This window comes from Rousettus aegyptiacus, unplaced genomic scaffold (genome assembly GCF_014176215.1).
Source record: "Rousettus aegyptiacus isolate mRouAeg1 unplaced genomic scaffold, mRouAeg1.p scaffold_m13_p_5, whole genome shotgun sequence".
In the NCBI taxonomy this organism is placed as follows: Eukaryota; Metazoa; Chordata; class Mammalia; order Chiroptera; family Pteropodidae; genus Rousettus; species Rousettus aegyptiacus.
The window spans coordinates 14,352,012-14,359,516 of NW_023416308.1; the positions used below are offsets into that span (position 1 = coordinate 14,352,012).

Sequence of the window (7,505 nt, forward strand, 5' to 3'; positions counted from 1 at the left end):
CTGATTGATGCATTGTAGTAGCGACAAGGTGGAAACCTGAATGTCTAATATATACCACACACATGTAGTATATACTTTATACTAGTATAGTATATATACTTAAGGGTATACACGTATACACACATACAGTGGTGTGACATGCAGTGGTGTGTGTATATATATGTGTATATACACACAAATGTGTGTGTATATATATATTACACACACATATATATGTACATATGTATATAAAACTATATATGTGTGTGTGTATATATGTATATATATAATTCTTAGATGATACTTGTGATAGACTTTTACAGCTTTCAAGTTGCCCAACCTGCCTTATTATTATTTAATAATAATAATAAAAGCCTCCTCTCAAGGTATATACATATATAAATATATAAGATATATATATATGCATAGTGGTACATTTATATGTATATGATGGACTCTTTAGCAATTAGGATGGATGACCTAGATCTGTATATATGATCATGGACAGCTCTCAAGAACATAGTGTTGAGTGAAAAAAATGTAGCCAAATGATATGCATGACATAAACTCATTCGTGTAAAATTTAAAACTTGGAAACAAACTCAAATTTCTTATCACAGCTTAACGTGACCTATTCTTAGCTTTGATGTGTATGCGTTTATTTGCTATGGTCTCTCTCCCGCTCCTGAATGTAAGGCAAGGACTCTGTCGTGTCCACTTCTGTGCCCACTTCTATGTCCACGTAGTTCCTGGAAGAGGAGACTCGTACATCCACTTTGGAAAACAGTTCGATGGTTGCTTAAAAAGTTAGGCAGCTAAATGCATCTACCATATGATCCAGTCATTCTGCCAAGAGATAAGACAACGTGTGTTTATACAAATACTTGTATGTAAATGTTTACTAGAACACTGCCTAGCACATAGTAAGTGATCAATAAATACTTGAATGAATGAATGAATGAATGATTCAGAAAGGAGAAGATGTAATCTGAGGGGGAAGGCTGTGTAACACCAGGTGTTCTCAGGCAACACGAGTCTGAATCTGGCTGGCAGATCATCCGGCCCCTTGCCAGAGGGCATGGGCCAGGGCTGGTGCACCAAAGTGGCCCCACCATGGCCAGAAGATGCAGGAGGTTGGAGCTGGTTTTTCGCCTAAGTGAGAAGCTGGACCTCTTGCAGAAGTAGCTGCCAGCGGGACAGAGCGGGTCCCCAGTGCGGTGCTGAAATTGGTTAGTTAGGGACGCTAGAGAGAGTGAGACAGGGCCATCCATACACCAGTCACTGGCTTTCGCGAGCAATGAAAAGCAAAGGAAGCTGGAAAACGAGTGAGGTGCCTGCGCTCTTGCCGCTGTGGCCTTGCAGCATCTCTCCAGCGCCCTCTGTTGGCATAGTTCAACACTGCACCAGCTGGCAAAACAATTCCCATCTGACGTAGTTCTTTTTACGAAAATCTCACCCTCTCTCTCAAATGAGAAGACACATACTCCCAAGAATCATTGTATCCAGAGCTAACTATATTAATTTATCCTCAAATTCACAGTTCCACTGAATATTCTGCTCATCTCCAACAGCTTGTATATAAGGTAATACTGAGGAGAAAAGAGAACGTGGTTAATAAATAAAATACATTTATATATATACATATATACATATACATATACATATATATACATATACATATACATATACATATAACAAGCAAAGAAAAAAGTACAAAGTTACTGCAGTTTCCTTTTGTTCATCAGTCATGAAAAGAGTTACCAGATAAAATACAGGCTGCTCAAACAATGAATATTTTTTTAGTACAAGTGTGTCCCAAATATCACATGAAACAGTACTCGTTGTTTATCTGAAATTCAAGTTTAACTGGCCATCTGTATTTCCACTTGCTAAATCTGGTGGCCCTAGTCATGAAGTCATAGTTGATGTCTATGACATCTTTCTTCCTTTACCCATTTGATATTTCTCTTGTCCTCAGCTAGAACCTTAGCTGGTCATAGATCTTTACTTGGTGGTGGAGGTGGGGATCTAAACCTTTATTCTAGAAGATTCCGAGTACTGAAAAGTCCTAAGATGCCTAGTACCCTGGGTTCTGGACAAAGTCCTCCCTGCCCTCTTACGTAGCATTACCCTGATTTCTCCTTAGTAATTTGGATCAATTATTCCAAACAATAGAATAGGTCCTTTTTCTGCTTGTTGGTTTCAATTCAATAGAAACTTTGTAGAATCTGGTGTAATCATTACCTTCTTGGGAACTGAGGTCTCCAAAGCAGCAGATCTCAAAGCTGTCAGGATGGAAAGCAAACATTCTTTGAGTGAATTATTAGGACTAACTGGGAAATAAGACATTTCCACTTGTATCTCTTGGTTCCAAGACTCAAGTATTCTGGCTCTGGGGGAGACTGTAACACAGAGCAGTCTTTGATTCAAAGCGTAAACTGTATCCTAGAAGACAGAGGTCCATATTTCAGGGTGTTATCCTTCAACTTGTGCCATAATTGAGTCTTCAGTAAGCCATTCCATTTTTTAATTAGGCCAGTTGCCTCTGGGTAATGGAGTATATGCTAAAACCAGTTAATCCCACGTTGCACTTCCTTTGCTGTGGAATAAATTCCTTGGTTAGACACGCTGCTGTGGAGAATGCCATGATGAATGGTGGCTAAGGCATCCCAGGAGTCCAAGGATGGTGATGCTGGGAAGGCAAATCCATATCCAGAATTTGTAACTCTTTGATGATGGAAGAGGTGCAATGGAATCGACCTGCCACCAGGTGGCTGGCCGGTTCCCCAGGGAATGGTGCTATTCTGGTGGTGGTGGTATGGGGGGGTGGTTCCCTGCTGTTCTCTGTGATTGGAAGATTAGCCACTAGGTGGCAGCAGTATCCTCCTGGTCAGCCTGGTAAGGAGGAGATGGTGTCCACCAGCTCATGCTCAGCTCCCATGCCTGCCACCCCACCATGACAATTCTGTTCAGGAGTCCGCTGGGCAAACACTGGCATGGCTGGGAGTGAGGTCGACATTGTGGAGTGTGTCGTTTTTGTTCACCTGATTTTTGAAGCCTCCTCTGCTTCAAAGATGCAGAAAGTGTTCATATGCCATTTAGTGATACGGACGTGAATAACCTCCACACGATGTCCATTCCAAGAGGCCCGTCCTATATCTCTTTCCATTTTTCCTTGTCATGTATTTTCAAATACTGGCCATCAATCCTTCTGAGTCCCTGCTGTCTCAGTCAACTTGGGCTGCCATAACAAAACACCGTAGACTGGGTGGGTTAAATTGCAGACATTTACTTCTCACAGTTCTGGAGGTTGGGAAGTCCTAGGTCAAGGTGCTGGCAGATTTGGTTCCCGATGAGGGCCAGATTCCTGGCTTGCATATGGCTGTCTTGTCTTCTTACCGTGTGCTCACAAGGACTTTCCTCTGTATATGTCGGGGATGGGGGAGAGAGAGAGAGATATAAATATTAATTTCTCCTCCTCCTTTTTCTCCTCCTCCTCCTCTTCTTCTCATAAGGGCACTAATCCAACCACAGCAGTCCCCTCCTGACTTCATCTAAACCTAATTACCTCCTAGGGGACCCATCTCCAAATACCACCATGTTGGTGGTAAGGGCTTCGATGTATGAATTTGGGGAGGGCACAAACATTTAGCCCACAACACTGTCCATCTAGCCAAACCACTGGTAATGCCTATGATTCACTGTAGGTCCATATTTTTTTGCCATTGCTCAATTCAGGCCAAGCAGAACTGAAATGTACCCCTCAGTCTTCTTTCCCTGGGAGAACTGTCCTCCTCTGCTGCCCTTCAGGGTCACCCCTGAGTGGGACTATAGTGCTGTAACTGGCTACTTTCAGGTGGTCCCAGCATATCATGCCAACCCATTGAGAAACCAGGCTTAAGATCTCCTCCTCTGTGTCATGTGCAAGGATGAAATTCTGGTTTGCCAGAGCCATTTTGCCCCTGTGAGAGAAGCTGGCCAATGTGGGGACCACCTGAGTGCCCCACATCTAGATCCTCAATGGTGGCTCTGAGTGCCCCACATCTAGATCCTCAATTATGTGAGCCTATGATCCCTTCCTTGTTTGAGGCCAGTTTTTGGTTTGTCCTACGGGATCACTGACTGTCACTAAGCAGAGGTCTGCACACCTCCTCCGGGAGCGTGGGGGGGGGGGCGGTACTTCTGCCCCCATCTCAAAGACTAAAGAAAAGGGCCAGAATTTCCATCATACGAAGGCAACCAAGCTATTGAAAATGTAAGCAAGGGACACAGACAAGACTCTCTTACAATGTAAATGCTTGGTACACATATCACAAATGAACGTTGCATGAAGAAAGTCATTGGGGGAAGAGTTCCCTTTCTGGAAATGGTGGGCGAGGTTATTCAGTTGCATTAGAAGTAAATTGAGGAAAAAAGATACTATGAAATTCTTACCCCAAAGAAAGCTCGTATAGTTAGTTTCATTGATAAAGGATTTAAAAGTTTTATGGGCAAGCAGCATTACCTTAAGTAACTCGAAGAAGATAACAGTAGGTTGGAAGACTTAATTGGCTTTAGGTAATGGACTTACATCTAGAGCATGCATCCAGAGTTACAATGTGCATATTCCTTTCAAGCAGAAAAGGAATACTGACAAATATTGACCATATACAGGGTCATAAAGCAAGCCTAAATGAATTTCAAATGACTGAAGTCATTTAGAATATATTCTATAAGCAAAATACTAGAGATTGCTAACAATCTAGAAACCAATAATGAAGAGATATTAGATATCCTCATATGTTTGGAAATAAAGAAATATGCTTCTAAAAGTTTAGAGAAGTACTTAACTTGGAAATTTGATAACATTTTGAACTGAACATCGATGAAATCTCTACATAAAACCCTTGTGGGATGCAGCTAATGTAGTGCATAGAAGGAAATTGATAACCTTAAAATCTATGTAGAAATTTTATAGAAAATAAAAAGGTTGAAAATTATTGAACTAAGCATATACCTCAGAAAGTTAAAAAACAAGAAAAATAATCTCAAAGCAAAATAGAATGAAGAAAATAAGAAAGGGAAGAACAAAAGCTAAAGAAATAGATACCCAATAGTGGGGATGACAAAACAGAAAAGTAGAGAGTTGGTTCTTTTATGATACAATTGAGATTGAAAATGATTTAGTGAATTTATCAAGAACAAAAGAAAGAAGGTAAAAATTACCCATCTCAAGAATGCACAGGGGGACATTTTTACAGACACGGAATATCTAAAATGGATTATCAATCTGTTATAATAATAGCATTATGTCAATAATTGGAGATGAAATGAGAACATTCCTAGAAAACTCTAATCGAACACATATGTTTGACTTAAGAAGAAATTGAAAATCTCAAATCTTCTCAAGTCATTGAATCTGTAGTTAGAAAAAAAATCTTCCTACAAAGAAAACTGCTTCACAGTGCTTCACTGGTAAGGAACCCCTCCAGAGAATAAAACAATTCTCTTAGAGAATAAACAATGTCTCATTTTATGAAGCCAACACAATCTCGATTTCAAATCCTGACAGAAGCAGCGAAAGAAGGATCACAGCCCGACCTCACGCGAGAATAGAGACACAAACATCTGAACAAAATATTAGCACTCCGAATTCAGATATAGTGCAGGATAACATAGAATGGCCAAGTCTGGTTCATGCCTTCCAAAATGCAATATTCCTTCAACATTAGAAAAGTCTACACAATTTGCTATGTTAAAAGAGACAAATCATATCCAAAGATGCAGAAAAAAGCAATGAAGAAAATCTAATAAATGATTTTTGAAAAATCCACTTATCATACAAAGAATAGATGAAAACTTCCTTAATCTGGTGAGAGAATCTTTAAAGAAAAAAATAGCAGGCATCATGTATCAAAATGAAATGTTGAAAAACATCCCTTTTTGACAAGGATGCTCTTTATCCTCCCTTTTGTTGCACTGGGTACCAGAGTACCAGCAGAGGGAGCCAGGCAAGAGAAAGAAATAAAATGTACAAGAATTGAAAGATAGCAACAAAATCGTTGTTATTCACAGACGATATGTTTGTTTAAGTATGTAGCAAGTCCCACAGAATGTACAATAAATTAATAGAACCTATAAAAAAGTATAGTAAATTTACCAGATCTAATTTCAATATAGAAACTTACTGATATATATCTTTATATATCGGCAAATGAATAGAAAATAACATTTAAGAAAGGTACAACTTACACTGCATTAAAAATATAGTTAACTAGAAATTAAGCCAAAGAGATGTCCAAGCCACTTGTTTAAAGGGAAAATTCTACAAACAATTGCACTAAGAATTATTAAAACCTATTAATGGAACAGAATGGATTGAAAGATTCAATGTAGTAAAGATGGCAATTCCCCTCTTCCCCCAAGATAACTGATTGGTAAATTCCCTTGAGAACAGATTCAAGGTGGAAAATTCCTGTACCTTTTTTTTTTAAGGGGGGCAGACATCGAGGAGCTGATTAAAGGAAGTTCAGATCCTCTTGACAGAGGAGAGCGCTCTCCTTCCTGGTCTTCGGGCAGCTTCAAGGTCAGGATTCTCCCTCTCCGTCCTCTAGGACCCAGAAGCTGGGTCGCTCTGTCCCCAGCCAAGAGGGCGGCCTGGAGTTTTCCCCAGCTATGGGCACACTCCTGGTCCAGCTTCTGCCTGGAGTGTGGGTCCCGGGGAGGGACTCCCGGGATCCTCTTGCTCTCCCGAGGGTCGCCCCGCCCGATTTCCCTCCACCCCGCAGCAAACCCGCCCCTGCTCCTGGACCTGTCCCACCCTCCTCGGCCGCCAGGGGTCTCTGTCACCTTGCTGTCAGGCGCGCAGACCAGAGGAGTGAGGATCCAGACTCAGGCGAGCTCAGGAATTTCCAAGTGACGCCTCGCATCACTGAAGTCTGAGAATCCAGGGTCACATGAGACAGAGGCAGAGCCGGGGCTGGGGCGGTGGGGCTTAATGACCGCAGAGTGAGGACAGTGGGTTTTACCTGAATTCTCACCTAACACTTGGAGGAGATGAGCACTTCTGGGGACTGCAAGGCAAGGTCTGAGCATCCACAACCCAAGGAAGGTCCAACGTGGGGTATGGGACTATGGTCCGTCCCTAGCCTGTAAGTGCGTCCTGCTGCTCCAGAGAGCAGGTGCGGCTCACAGGAAACCTGAGCATAGAGGCCCTGTGTCCCCCAGTCGAGGTTGGGTGTGTGCCCTCCAGAAGCACTGATGTGTGCAGAAGCATGCGCAGCGGTTTCTCTGGGCCGTGTTTGTGAAAGAAGAACTGGAGCTGCCCAAATGTCCACCCCCCGGGACCGACCAGTGCCGTGCTGTGTATTCCCACGCTGCCATGGAGCTGTCTCTACTTGACGTGACAGGGTCCCAGCCGTAGAGATGTGTTTGTAGGAAGTTAGAAGGAGCACAGTACATTGACATGGTGTCTGTCCTTCAGGTACATTTGAAAACTCGAAACAGACTCGAGGTGCTCAGTAGGATTCTCGAGGCCCCAGGGACCT

At 42.2% G+C, this 7,505-nt stretch overlaps 1 long non-coding RNA gene across 1 annotated transcript; it reads right to left on the reverse strand.

Moving 5' to 3' along the window:
- Positions 1–1,701: 1,701 nt before the first annotated feature.
- Positions 1,702–6,771, reverse strand: LOC107506336. Its single transcript, XR_004950997.1, has 2 exons — positions 6,440–6,771; positions 1,702–3,401 (listed from the first exon to the last, which is right to left on the reverse strand). It is a non-coding gene; the product is annotated as an uncharacterized LOC107506336 (long non-coding RNA).
- Positions 6,772–7,505: the final 734 nt, after the last annotated feature.